Source organism: Mustelus asterias, chromosome 7, assembly GCF_964213995.1.
Source record: "Mustelus asterias chromosome 7, sMusAst1.hap1.1, whole genome shotgun sequence".
Taxonomy (NCBI): domain Eukaryota; kingdom Metazoa; phylum Chordata; class Chondrichthyes; order Carcharhiniformes; family Triakidae; genus Mustelus; species Mustelus asterias.
In genome coordinates this window covers 110,282,082-110,297,465 of record NC_135807.1, presented here as the reverse complement: position 1 = coordinate 110,297,465, position 15,384 = coordinate 110,282,082, and the positions used below count along the sequence as shown (strand labels likewise).

The window sequence follows — 15,384 nt, the reverse complement described above, 5'->3', positions numbered from 1 at the left end:
TTTGTAAATTGAGTTTGTGTCTTTATATGCCCTGTTTGTGAACTGAAATCCCACTCACCTGATGAAGGAGCAGTGCTTAGAAAGCTAGTGGCTTTTGCTACCAAATAAACCTGTTGGACTTTAACCTGGTGTTGTGAGACTTCTTACTGTGTTGACCCACAATCCCATTCGGGAGGGAAGTCCAGGATTTTGACCCAGCAGCTGCGATATATTCGCAAGTCAGGATGGTGAGTGGCTTGGAGGGGAACTTGCAGGTGTTGGTGTTCTCATTTATCTACTTCCCTTGTCTTTCTAGATGGAAGTGGTTGTGGGTTTGGAAGGAGCTGACTAAGGATTCTTGGTGAATTGCTGCATTGCAACTTGTAGATAGTACACACAGCTGCTACTGAGCGTCAGTGGTGGAGGGATTGAATGTTTGTAGATGTGGTGCCAATCAACCGGGCTGCTTTATCCTGGATGGTGTCAAATTTCTTGAGTGTTGTTGGAGCTGCAGCCATCCAGGCAAGTGGGGAGTATTTCATCACACTCCTGACTTGTGACTTGTAGATGGTTGATAGGCTTTGGGGAGTTAGGAGGTGAGTGTCCCTTATTGGTGATGGTCATTGCCTCGTATTTGTGTGGCACGAATGTTACTTGCCACTTGTCAGCCCAAGCCTGGATATTGTCCAGATCTTTATGCATTTGAACATGGACTGCTTCAGTATCTGAGGAGTCATTAATGAACATAGAACATAGAAAAGCTACAGCACAAACAGGCCCTTCGGCCCACAAGTTGCACCGAACAATTTCCTTACCTTCTAGGCTCATCTATAACCCTCTATCTTACTAACCTCCATGAACCTATCAAAAGTCTCTTAAAAGACTCAATCAAATCCGCTTCCACCAGCACTACCGGCAGCCGATTCCATGCACCCACCACCCTCTGAGTGAAAAACTTACCCCTAACATCTCCTCTATACCCACTCCCCAGCACCCTAAACCTGTGGCCTCTCGTGACAACCATTTCAGCCCTGGGTAAAAGCCTCTGAGAATTCACTCTATCAATACCTCTCAACATCTTATACACCTCTATCAGGTCACCTCTCATCCTTCGCTTCTCCAAGGAGAAAAGACCTAGCTCTCTCAACCTATCCTCATAAAGCATGCCACCGAATCCAGGCAACATCCTTGTAAATCTCCTCTGCACCCTTTCTATGGCTTCCACATCCTTTCTGTAATGAGGCAACCAGAACTGGGCACAGTACTCCAGGTGGGGTCTGACCAGGGTCCTATACAGCTGCAGCATTATCTCCCGATTTCTAAACTCAATTCCTCTATTGATGAAGGCCAGTATTCCATATACCTTCTTAACCACAGCCTCTACCTGCGACACCGCTTTGAGCATCCTACGAACCTGGACCCCAAGATCCCTCTGTTCTTCCACACTGCCAAACGTCTTACCCTTAATATTATATTCTTCCATCCTATTCGACCTGCCAAAATGAACCACCACACACTTATCTGGGTTGAAGTCCATCTGCCACGTCTCCGCACAGTTTTGCATCTTATCAATGTCTCGTTGCAACTGCTGACATCCCTCTACACTATCCACAACACCTCCAACCTTTGTGTCATCAGCAGACTTGCCATCCCATCCTTCCACTTCCTCATCCAGGTCATTTATAAAAATCACAAAGACCAAGGGTCCCAGAACAGATCCCTAGGGCACTCCACTGGTGACTGACCTCCACTCTGAAAAACACCCATCTACAACCATTCTTTGCCTTCTGTGGGCAAGCCAGTTCTGAATCCACAAAGCAACGTTCCCTTGTATCCCATGCCCCTTCAATTTCTCCATAAGCCTTGCATGGGGCACCTTATCAAACGCCTTACTGAAATCCATATAAACCACATCTACTGCTCTTCCCCCGTCTAAGTGTCTAGTCACACCTTCAAAATACTCAATCAGACTCGTAAGGCATGATCTGCCTCGGACAAAGCCGTGCTGGCTACTTCTGATCATACTATTCCTTTCCAAATGTTCATAAATCCTGCCTCTCAGGATCTTCTCCATCAACTTACCTACTACTGAGGTTAGACTCAGTTAGACTCACCAGTCTATAATTTACTGGGAGAACCTACCCTGCCTCCACCTGTTTACGCCGACGCCCGCTGAGCCAAAGCCCTTCAGCTCTCACTCTGCTCCCTTCTCACTCCGCTGCCCGCTCTCAACGCTGCCCACTGGATACTGCGGCCTGCTTTTTAAACCTCCTGCGTGCTTAATGGTGCTGAACATTGTGCAATCATCGGCGAATATCCCCACTTCTGACCTTATCACAGAGGGAAGGTCATTGATGAAGCAGCTGATGATTGTTGGGCCTCGGACACTACCATGAGGGACTCCTGCAGAGATGTCCTGGAGCTGAGATGACTGGCCCTCCACAACCACAACCATCTTCCTTTATACTAGATATGACTCCAACCAGCGGAGAATTTGCCACCTGATACCCATTGATTCCAGTTTCGCTAGGGCTCCTTGATGCCGGTCAAATGTGGCCTTGATGTCAAGGGCTGTCACTCTCATCTCACCTCTGGAATTCAGCTCTTTTGTCCATGTTTGAACCAAGGCTGTAATGAGGTCAGGAGCTGAGTGACCCTGCCGAAACCCAAACTGGGCATCACTGAGCAGGTTATTGCTGAGCAGGTGCTGCTTGATAGCACAGTTGATGACCCCTTCCACCGCTTTACTGATGATCGAGAGTAGACTGGTTGGACGGTAATTGGCTGGGTTGGATTTGTCCTGCTTTTTGTGTACAGGACATACCCGGGCAATTTCCCAAATTATTGGGTAGATGCCAGTGTTGTAACTGTACTGGAAGAACTTGGCCAGGGGAGCGGCAAGTTCTGGAGCACAAGTCTTCAGTACTATTGCCGGAATGTTGTCAGGGCCCATTGCCTTTGCAGTATCCAGTGCCTCCAACCGTTTCTTGATATCACGTGGAGTGAATCGAATTGGCTGGAGGCTGGCATCTGAGATGCTGGGGACCACTGAAGGAGGCCGAGATGGATCATCCACTTGGCACTTGTTGCTGAAGATTGTTGCGAATACTTTAGCCTTATCTTTTGCACTGATGTGCTGGGCTCCTCCATCATTTAGGATGGGGATATTTGTGGAGCCTCCTCCTCCAGTGAGTTGTTTAATTGTCCACCACCATTCACGACTGGATGTGGAAGGACTGCAGAGCTGAGATCTGATCCGTTGGTTGTGGGATCGCTTAGCTCTGTCTATCACTTGTTGTTTTTGCCGTTTGGCATGCAAGCAGTCCTGTTCTGTAGCTTCACCAGGTTGACACCTCATTTTTAGGTGCTGCTTCTGGCATGTCCTCCTGCACTCTCCATTGAACCAGGGTTGATCCCCTGGCTTGATGGTAAAGATTGAGTGGGGATATACCAGGCCCATGAGGTTGCAGATTGTGCTGGAGTACAATTCCGCTGCTGCTGATGGCCCACAGCACCTCATGGATGCCCAGTCTTGAGTTGCGAGATCATTTCGAAGTCTGCCCCATTTAGCATGGTGATAGTGCCATACAACACGATGGAGGTTATTCTCAATGTGAAGGCGGGACTTCGTCTCCACAAGCACTGAGCAGTGGTCACTCTTACCGATACTATCATGGACAGATGCATCTGCAGCCGGCATGTTGGTAAGGATGAGGTCAAGTATGTTATTTCCTCTTGTTGGTTCCTTCACTACCTGCTGCAGACCCAGCCTAGAAGTTATATCTTTTAGGACCCGGCCAGCTCGATCAGTAGTGCTGCTGCCGAGCCATTCTTGGTGGTGGACATTGAAATCCCCCACGCAGAGTACATTTTGCGCCCTTGCCACCCTCAGTGCTTCCTCCAAGTGTTATTCAACATGGAGGAATACTGCTTCATCAGCCAAAGGAGGACGGTACGTGGTAACCAGTAAGAGGTTTCCTTGCCCATGTTTAACCTGAAGCCATGAGATTTCATGGGGTCCAGACGATGTTAAGGACTCCCAGGGCAATTCCCTCCAGACTGTATACCACTGTGCCGCCACCTCTGCTGGGTCTGTCCTGCCGGTGGGACAGGCCATATCCAGGGATGGTAATGGTGGTATCTGGGGTGTTATCTGTAAGGTATGATTCCATGAGAATGACTATGTCAGGCTGTTGCTTGACTAGTCTGTGAAACAGCTCTCCCAATTTTGGCACTAGCCCCACAGATGTCAGTAAGGAGGACTTTGCAGGGTCGACAGGGTTGTTCGTTTTACTATTATCTTTTCCAGTGCCTAGTTCGATGCCAGGTGGTCTGCCCGGTTTCATTTCTTTGTTGAGACTTTGTAGCGATTGTTACAACTGAGTGGCTTGCTGGGCCATTTCAGAGGGCAGTTGAGAGTCAACCACATTGCTGTGGCTCTGGAGTCACACGTAGGCCAGACCAGGTAAGGACGGCAGATTTCCTTCCCTAAAGGACATTAGGGAAGGAAATCGACAATGGTTTCATAATCATCAGTAGACTCTTAATTCTAGGTATTTTTTATTGAATTCAAATTCCACCACCTGCTGTGGCAGGATTCGAACCCAGGTCCCTAGAACATTCTCTGGCTTTCTGGATTAATAGTTGAGCGATAATATCACTAGGCCATCGCCTCCTCCATAAATACTGTGTACACAAAAGAAGACACTGGAAATTTTGCAGAGTAACTCACTTCCTGACTCTCCAAAGCTTGCTCACCATCTTCAAGGCGAAAGTCAAAAGTAGAATTGCCTGGGTAAGATGCTGCTCCAATAACACTCAAGAAGCTCAACATCATCAAGGGCAAAGATGCACTGTATAACTTGTCAACTCTTTCAACAGCATCTTCCAAACCCATGACCTCCATTACCTAGAAGTACAATGGTAGCAGATACATGGAAACACCATTACCTATTTCTCCTCTCCAAGTCACAAACCATCTCAGAACCAGATCGCCATTTCTTAACTTTGCTGGATCAAAACCCTGGAACTCCCTAACAGCACTGTGGGTGCACCTACTCCAGAATGGTTTGCAGCAATTCAAGAGAGCATCACCTTCTCAAGGCCAATTAGGAATGAGAAACAACTTTTGGCCTTTCCAGTGATGCGCACATCCAATAAAAGACTAAAAAGAAGAGAACTGTCCCCTTCTATCATTATTTTACTTATTATTTATTAATGTCACAAGTAGACTTACATTAACACTGCAATGAAGTTACTGTGAAAATCCCCTAGTTGCCACACTCTGGCGCCTGGTACACTGAGGGAGAATTTAGCAAGGCCAATGCATCTAACCAGCAGGTCTTTCAGACTGTGAGGAAACCGGAGCACCTGGAGGAAACCCATGCAGACACAGGGAGAACGTGCAGACTCCGCACAGACAGTGACCTAAGCCGGGAATCAAACCCGGGTCCCTGGTACTGTGAGGCAGCTGTGCTAACCACTGTGCCACCCCTACTAAATCCACATGAGCCATCTGTACCTTTGTGTCAACTCACATAAATTCCATGAGCTGATCACGTTTGTGGTTAATATAATAAAATTATGCTTGAGAGCACGATAGAGGACTAGCTTCTCAGGTAAGTATAAGTTTTATAAATAATGTGCATCTCTTATACTAATCTTTTCTTTGGTATCAGTGTGATGCATGTACTAACGACCTCAATTAAATGCAGTCTATACTGAATTCCAGCAGCATATCGTGAACAATGAGAGCTTTTCTGCCGTGTCTATGAACTGAATTCTATATTCATAAGATGTATAGCTTGATTTTTTAAAAGTTATATGTGAGGCTGTACAGTTTAGTGCTGCCGAGAGTGACATCCAAATTTCTCACCAGAAAAGATCAGGTCGATAAAGGGAGGACTGTGGGAATCAGCTCTATTTAATAAATATTTTATCCCGGTACTTAAAGCTCTAAAACACACAGTACAAATGCCACAGAATTGGCAGCAGCAAACTGATGATGTGATTGAAGAGGGCTTTTTGATAAGATCGTCATCTGCTGCACGACTCAGGGGTCTGCTCCATCTCTCCAAGGACGCTCAACAGCCCTGATGAATGTCCCATTGTGAACAGATGCAGCTCAGATAACACAAAGCCACTCTGTCCCTTGTCCATTTGTTTTGCACTGTATGTTAAAAAAGAAGCAAAGCATGTCATGTTCTCACTCTCTCTCTTCCCCTTCTGCCTCCCAAAATAAATCCCACTAATTTAAAATCCTTTGTCAAGTTAGTTTTTAAGGAGCAGGTTAGTTTGCTTGGACTTAAAGCAGGAGGGATGTGATATGGAATTTCACAGTTGAGAAAGAAATGTCACCCTGTTTTGATAAGGGAGCGATGAACTTTTTTCCTGATGCTATTATCAAGCGATGGTGAACAAAATGCATCATTTATAACCTGAAGCACCACCATTATCTACTGGCTAGACACTTGTTTTTAAACACAGAAGGACCTTTTTTTCTCTGAGACTAAAGCTCACTGTGAAGCTCAATCTTCCTTTTCATTTCTGAAGGAAAGTTGACACTCTTGTGGGCAAAGTTTCCAGGCAACCACACAACGTGTGTTTTTATATATATAAAAAGGCATTTATTCAAACTATGTGTCAACTTCGGGGTTTAAGTATGCAGCAAAAAAAAGCTTGATCCATTACCTTCAATATTTTTTTAACTATGGAATTCCACAGCTTGGTTATGTAGATAGAGGAGTTCATTATAAGACTATATCTTTTGTACTGAATTACAGCTCTATCTGGTTTCTCCAAAGTTGCCTCTACTGTAATGTGTCTGCACTCAAAAAGCAAAAGCCATTTTTTCTTTTTCACTGTTACAGCAGGCTGTGTATTCTTACAACATAGCTTGGTATCCAAACATTATGTGATTCTGGTACATAGTCAAAGAGAAACCAGATGGAAAAGGAAATGTGGAGAAAACTAGTGGCTATAGTTATTGGAATAGCGAGTGGTTATTAAAGATATGCATGGTTATAATGGCCCAAAACCTCTGATCAGTATCAGAACCAGTAGGCGGGATTCTCCGGCTGTTCACGCCAGTGGGATTCTCCTGTCCCACTGCAGTGAACGGAGACTTGGCTGAGCGCGAAATTCACCATCCTCTCTGGCAGCGGCGGAGGGCATGAATGGCTGCAGAATTCTGGCCAGTAGCTGACACTGATCAGGCAGTAAACTACTCACTTACCTACATACGTTGAAAAGACTCTAACTTCTAACCCAAGATGCAGAACACCCTCACAGAGAGCAGCAAAGAGAAACTGTGCAGAAGCCTTTCTATGGCACTAACTTTTGTATGCTGCCAAGTGTTTAAAGATCTCTTAGCTCCTTATTATGTTAGTGTATGAGTGCATGAGTGAATGTGTGAGTGAATGTGCAAGTGTGTAATGTGTAAGTGGGTGAGGTAAGTGGATAAGGTAAGGCAGTAGATGGGTGAGGTGAGTATGATGGGTGAGTGGATATGTGGGTTGGGGTGGCCAGGGAGTAGCTGGGGGTGGAGGGAATAGTCAGTGGTTCGAGGTGGGTTTCAGGGAGATTAGTATGAGTGATTGGGAGGGTCAGTTGTACAGTTACCCAGGAATTAGACTAGGATTTTTCTCTCTAACATTTCCTGGGTACCTATTCAGGTACGTAAGTTGTAACTATCCCAAATCCCCAATTCTAACTCAATGTAGGAGACTTTTCAGAAGGTGCTGGGGAGCAGGAGAATTGCCCATCGAAAGTTCAAACTTCTTGGGCGATTTCTACAAAGTCAGTGCATTGGGACTTCTAGCCAGTCTCTGTAGATCTGGAGACCAGAAGATCTTGGCCAATGTCCAATGGGGCAGCGCAGTGGCTAGAACTGCTGCCTCACAGCGCCAGGGATCAGGTTCAATTCCCGCCTCGGGTCACTGTCTGTGTGGAGTCTGCTATTTGAACTGTGTGCACCTAAACAGTGTGAGAGCACAACAGTTAATCAGTGACAGCATATTAATAATAAAACTTTACTTTAATAAAAGTTTACAAAACCAATAAAATTGTATCAAAACATTATTCAGATCACAAAGGAGTCAGCTGGAATTCATTTTCTTCTCTGTATCAACCACAAACATTTGTCAGTATCTAGATATGTCACAGTAAAGGTCATTTTTCCTCAGCATCTAGCATTTTGGGGTCATTCACCACTCATCCATAATGCTTCACTGATCTGCACATCCATTCTCTCTCTAAAGCTGAATATAATTGACATAAACCACTGCAAGTGATCCATGTCGGATCAACTACACTACAAAACATGAGGGGCTACAATACAACAGCATTTAACTTAGCCATTTACGGCATAATCACATAAAAACAGAAGAAATATTGAAGCAGGAAAAGATGAGAGGACCTCTCTAGCCTGTTCTACCATTCAATGCGATAATGGCTCATCTTCTGTCTCGATTTCACTTTCCTGCCTGCTTCCATATCCATTAATTCACTAAGAGACCAAAATTCTAACTCAGCCTTAAATATATTCAATGATAGAGCATCCACAGCTCTCTGGGTTAGAAAACTATAAAGAGTCACAACCCCTTGAATGAAGAAATTGCACCTCACTTTAGTTTGAAATGATTGACCTTTTATTCTGAGACTGTGCCCATACATTCTATGTTCCCTTGCCAGAGGAAAGAACCTACCAAGTACCTTCAGAATCTAACCCAGGTCTGACGGAGGGTTGTCCAGACTTGAAATGTTAGCTCTGTTCTTTCTCCACAGATGCCATCAGACCTCCTGAGATTTTCCAACATTTTCTGTTTTTGTTTCAGATTCCAGCATCCACAGTAATTTGCTTTTACCTTCAGAATCTTGTATATTTCAGTGAGATCACCTATAGTTCTTCTAGATGCCAGAGTAGACCCAATTTTCTCAGCCCCTCATCAGAGGAAAACTCGCTCATTGCAGGGACCAATCCAGTGAACCTTCACTGTGCTGCCTCTAATATCTTTCCTCAGATGTGGCCACAGAATTCCAGGTGTGGTCTCACCAAAATCCTATTATAATTGTTTTTATACTACAATCTTGCAATAAAGGGCAAAAAATAATTTTCCTTCTTAATTGCTTGTTGCACCTGAATGCTAACCCTTTGTGTTCCTTGTCTGACTACACCCAAGTCTCTCTGCCCACCAACGTTTAGAAATGTCATGCCTTTTAAAAATTATTCTGCTTTTCTATTCTCACTTCTGAAGTGAATGACCTCATCCTTCTTCACGTTGCCACACTGACACCCAGTCACTTAACTGCGAGATTCTCTGGTCTCCCCGTGGCATTTTTCTTGGTAGCATGCCTTTGGTTGGTGGCGAGACCCTCTGGTCCTGCTACTGTCAATAAGGTTTCTCAATGATTCGATCCCATGCTGCTGGGAAACTTGTGGCGGGGGTGTGCCACTGGCATGAAGAGTCAGAAGATCTTGCACCACCTGTCTATATCACTTTGCAGCAGCTTTGTGTCCTTCTCACAGCTTTCATTGCCACCTGGCTTTGGATCGACAGCAAACTTGGATACATTACTCTCGGTCTCTCCATTTAAGTCATTAATTTAGATTGTAAATAGCTGAGACTTCAGGCTGACCCTTGCAGCACCCCACTATTTACATCATGTCCACTTAAAAATGAAATGTTGTTCCTACTTTATGCTTCCAGACCAGTAACCAATCCTCCATCCTTGAAAATGTATTTCCCCCAACTCAATGAACCTTATCTTAAGTATTAATCTTATCAAATTCATTTTGGGAATTCAAGTATTGTGTTCTTAAACTTCCTAAATTAGTCACTTATAGGATAAGAAATTTTCTATCTAATGTTTGGTAGTACTGAATGATAATTAGGAATTTAACCAGCTGCATTCATTGGCATTTTGCTATTGAACTGTGCTGGCATGTAGTAAAGTGTCTCTGTAACAACGAGCTGACGAGAAGTATCTACTTTTATCAAGCTTACATAAAGTATTTACATATATCGGCACTAAAATAGTGAAGTTAGACAGCTATTTTACATTCTCTACGTAAACAGAATATGTGTAGCACTTGTAGCAGCATATAAATGTTCGCCGAAGTTCTACCACCTCGCCCGCCCCAGGTTCCCAGTACGGAAATCTCCATTGGCCTCAGGGTAAAATCCCGCCTGTTATCTATCACTCAGGCAAATATTTAGACAGATTAGTTGGTTATGGTTGCTAAGTCCTCAAGGAAGAACTTACAATGTGGAATGACGCTCTGCTGAATGTAGGTGTTACACAGATACATACATTTAGATGTGAATTTCATCATGAATGTTATTCTAACAATACATAATACTAAAACAGCAATATAACCCTAAGTTTAAGTTATGTTAATGCTGAAAGTAGTTTTAATTCAAAAAAGTTAATTCTAGTTTAATGGTCAACCTCAGGGAACTTCCGGTCATCTATTTATATCACTGTTGAGTAAAGACAAATAGTTTAGAAAGACAAATATTACTAATTAGTCTGAGCACCCATCATAATTATTGCTGTTGATGATTCCTATACAGTACAATGTATTAATTAGAGGGCTTAAATACTAATTTAATAATTTGGATGTAAAAACAAATTGTACAATTTCACAGTACTTTACAAGTAAATAGGTCAGAGTGATTCTGGGCAGAGTGATTTTAAACTTTCCAAGGTTAGAGCTGGTTATATTGTTGGAACAGAGTAAAGGGAGCTTTACCTGGTGTCTAATAGTATTGGTACTAACCTATGTGTCTGAAATGTAAAATGTTGCATTGCACAGTATTAATATCTGTCAACTTGATGGGCACAAAACATTAGTAAAAGTATGTTACGACACAGAGGTGATATTTCCCTCTGCTCAATTTTGGAACCATCCAAAGGGATATACCTCGCCTTGTAATCTTGTACGAATGTGAGGTAGTAGGAAGTAACTGGTTTTGGTAAATTAAAGCAGGATCTGACACTCTCTATTATGAACAATTAACAAGTCTTTATTTTAAAACAGGTGACAACCTTATTAAAATAATTAACAGACTGAATAAAATCCCAATAGAATGAACAAAGAACAAAGAACAGTACAGCACAGGAAACAGGCCCTTCGGCCCTCCAAGCCTGTGCCGCTCCTTGGTCCAACTAGACCAATCGTTTGTATCCCTCCATTCCCAGGCTGCTCATGTGACTATCCAGGTAAGTCTTAAACTATGTCAGCGTGCCTGCCTCCACCACCCTACTTGGCAGCGCATTCCAGGCCCCCACCACCCTCTGTGTAAAAAACGTCCCTCTGATGTCTGAGTTATACTTCGCCCCTCTCAGCTTGAGCCCGTGACCCCTCATGATCGTCACCTCCGACCTGGGAAAAAGCTTCCCACTGTTCACCCTATCTATACCCTTCATAATCTTGTATACCTCTATTAGATCTCCCCTCATTCTCCGTCTTTCCAAGGAGAACAACCCCAGTCTACCCAATCTCTCCTCATAGCTAAGACCCTCCATACCAGGCAACATCCTGGTAAACCTTCTCTGCACTCTCTCCAATGCCTCCACGTCCTTCTGGTAGTGCGGCGACCAGAACTGGACGCAGTACTCCAAATGTGGCCTAACCAGCGTTCTATACAGCTGCATCATCAGACTCCAGCTTTTATACTCTATACCCCGTCCTATAAAGGCAAGCATACCATATGCCTTCTTCACCACCTTCTCCACCTGTGTTGCCACCTTCAAGGATTTGTGGACTTGCACACCTAGGTCCCTCTGTGTTTCTATACTCCTGATGACTCTGCCATTTATTGTATTACTCCTCCCTACATTATTTCTTCCAAAATGCATCACTTCGCATTTATCCGGATTAAATTCCATCTGCCACCTCTCCGCCCAATTTTCCAGCCTATCTATATCCTGCTGTATTGCCCGACAATGCTCTTCGCTATCCGCAATTCCAGCCATCTTCGTGTCATCCGCAAACTTGCTGATTACACCAGTTACACCTTCTTCCAAATAATTTATATATATCACAAATAGCAGAGGTCCCAGTACAGAGCCCTGCGGAACACCACTGGTCACAGACCTCCTGCCGGAAAAAGACCCTTCGACCACTACCCTCTGTCTCCTATGGCCAAGCCAGTTCTCCACCCATCTAGCCACTTCTCCTTGTATCCCATGAGCCTTAACCTTCTTAACCAACCTGCCATGTGGGACTTTGTCAAATGCCTTACTGAAATCCATATAGACGACATCCACGGCCCTTCCTTCATCAACCGTTTTTGTCACTTCCTCAAAAAACTCCACCAAATTTGTAAGGCACGACCTCCCTCTTACAAAACCATGCTGTCTGTCACTAATGAGATTGTTCCGTTCTAAATGCACATACATCCTGTCTCTAAGAATCCTCTCCAACAACTTCCCTACCACGGACGTCAAGCTCACCGGCCTATAATTTCCTGGGTTATCCCTGCTACCCTTCTTAAACAACGGGACCACATTCGCTATCCTCCAATCCTCAGGGACCTCACCCGTGTCCAAAGAAGCGACAAAGATTTCCGTCAGAGGCCCAGCAATTTCACCTCTCGTCTCCCTGAGCAGTCGAGGATAGATGCCATCAGGCCCTGGGGCTTTGTCAGTTTTAATGTTCCCTAAAAAACCTAACACTTCCTCTCTTGTAATGGAGATTTTCTCTAACGGGTCAACACCTCCCTCCGAGACACTCCCGGTTAACACGCCCCTCTCCTTCGTGAATACTGATGCAAAGTATTCATTTAGGATCTCCCCTATTCCCTTGGGTTCTAAGCATAATTCCCCTCCTTTATCCCTGAGAGGTCCGATTTTCTCCCTGACAACTCTTTTGTTCCTAACGTATGAATAGAATGCCTTAGGATTCTCCTTAATCCTGCCTGCCAAGAACATCTCGTGACCTCTTTTTGCCGTTCAAATGCTGTTCAAATATTATAAGACTCCTTCAGGAATAATGAAATAAGTCATTTCTAAGAGTCAACTAATATACAAACAATGAACTTTCTCCAGTGATGCTTTCGTCTGGAATACTTTCTGAGTTGGTATCTCTCTCTATTTAGATGGTGATTTTATGAAGAAATACATGAAACTGCAAGATTTACATGAGAGCCTCGCCTTCCCTCCTTCCAACTCACGAGGTGGCAAGCATGCTCTGACAGTTGCCTTCCTTGTCCTGGTTTATATACCTCACAGTATTCCTGCAATCTGAGTGGCTTGATGCTGTCAACAACTCTCACATTTGAATTCCATTGGTTCTGTGTCTCTGTGTGCTTGCTTTAAATGGATTGGTCCAATTCAAAAGCCCATTTTGTTAGGTTGAAACACTGACTACTCGGCTTTGATACAAATGTTGCAAAAACCTCCTTCTGCAGCCTGCACTCTGCAATTTAAAGTCCACGCATAAAGACACCTGCTTTTTAAAGACAATGCTATATGATTTCTTCTTTTGGTTTTAGCATTTCTTTTCACTATTTATATTTGTCAAGCACCATATTTTTAACCTTACATATGCAACTTCACAACACCCTCCCTAAAGAAAAAAATGACCCATCATCATCAAAAGATGGCTTCATTTTTTTTCCTTATAAGATGTTTCTTTATTTTCTCACGACTTCCATCATTTTAAGCCAATTCATGAATAACCAAAAAAATTACAGAAGTACAGAATGCTGTCCTTTTTATTCCTTTTGGTGGATCTTGCATCAATGCAGCTCGTGTCTTCAACAGTTCCATTATAGTCTGATAGAGAACCACATTTTTACAAGGTTTCGCCAGTGGGTCAGCCTCAAAGGTGATGACACTTTGTTCCATTTTGGTCTCTTAGTCATCCTTTTGCACCAAGATTTGCAGGAGGATGAACTCTCGCTTCAGTGCTGTGATCCTGTCGTCCTCCGTGAGAATTAGTCAGATGGATGTGCTCTTGAGTAATCAAACTTACTTGCTCAGGATGGGTTACATTGACCTTCTTAAAATGTAAACCCATCGGTCTGATGAATCCTTTAATTTCAGGAGGTTTCCAAGTGAATCCATCTCCGGCACAGCAAACTTTAGTAACCATTCTCGTCCAAGCTTTCTTCTTCCGTTTACCTGTGCGGATAATTTTCAGGGTTTCAGTTTCTCCTTGGGCATGAACCTTTGGCAAAGGTACTTCCTTCTTGGCCCACTGATGCTCTGCACAGCGTTTCTGAGTTTCCTTGCTCCTGTGAGCTTCAGCCTGGTCAGGCAGTAGCTTCTTGGGAGCCTTAGTTTCCTTTAGTTCGTGAATGTGCTCAAGATACACTTATTCTTTAAGATATTATCCTTCACCTTCAGATACAGGCTGTGATACATTTGCTGATTGATCGTCTTGGACTCCCTGTATCTGTGAATCAGGCGCCTCAGAATTCTCATTGTCCTCATCCAGGCTAGTTTCTCCTGCCTGCAGGCATTATCTGTACTCTTTCGCTTACCGATGCTCCTGTGCTGACCTTTCCTGCATGCAAGGGTGTTCTTCCTGCATCCAGCATGCAAATGTACAGTCACAGGCTTATGGATAATCAAACCATCTTTAAATAATTCTCTTATTTCTTAACGGGAATTAGCATTGGCAATCTCATTCCTCTCATTAGGATCCAGCTATATCTTCTTCTTGGCGCAGCTAAAATGTCTGAGGTCAGCCTCTTCTGAAGCCTGAGCCTACTCATGGCCATTTTTCGATGGAAAGGTACTTGCCAGTGCCCACGGAATAAGTCCAACTCAGTGATGTATATGGCTTGTCCAACATTCTCCACACAATCCTCCAACGTTGGGATTGGTTAGAAATCCAATTTTGGCACTGCGTTGGCCTTCCGATAATTCCCGCAGAATCGTTGATTACCATCAGGTTTAGGGACCAACACGACTGGCGAACTCCATTCACTTTGTCTCGGCTCTATTATGTCATCCTCGTAGCATTGCTTCTACTTCCTTTTGTACCTGCTCTGCTTTGAGAGGATTAAGCCGGTAAGGGCATTGATTTATTGGAATAGCTTTCCCTACGTCAACCTCATGTATTATGGCATTTGTCCTCCCCATTTTATTCCTACATAGGTCCTCATCTCTCTTTAACGGTCTTTCTGTTCAGTTCTCTGTTCTTGGGGCAAAAAATTTACTACTTGATTCCAGTTTTCAAGGACTTCTGCATTGATCAATTTGTTTTGAGACACATCAAAATCCATATCCTCGGGATTTGATTCCTCACTCTGAGTGGTAGTAACTAATACCAGTTTCTCCAGTCCCCTTTCCCTATCATAATATTGTTTGAGCATGTTCGCATGACATACCCTATAAATCTTTTCCCAATCTGGCATTTTTACCAGATAATTTACCTGAATTAATTTTTTT

General features: G+C 43.8%; 1 protein-coding gene and 1 pseudogene across 1 annotated transcript in view; both read right to left on the bottom strand.

The window, feature by feature from the left end:
• The window catches only part of zfpm2a (zinc finger protein, FOG family member 2a), a 978,760-nt gene that overhangs the window by 437,276 nt on the left and 526,100 nt on the right, over positions 1 to 15,384 (bottom strand). The window lies entirely within an intron of this gene.
• LOC144496022 (large ribosomal subunit protein eL19 pseudogene) lies at positions 13,847 to 14,711 on the bottom strand (annotated as a pseudogene).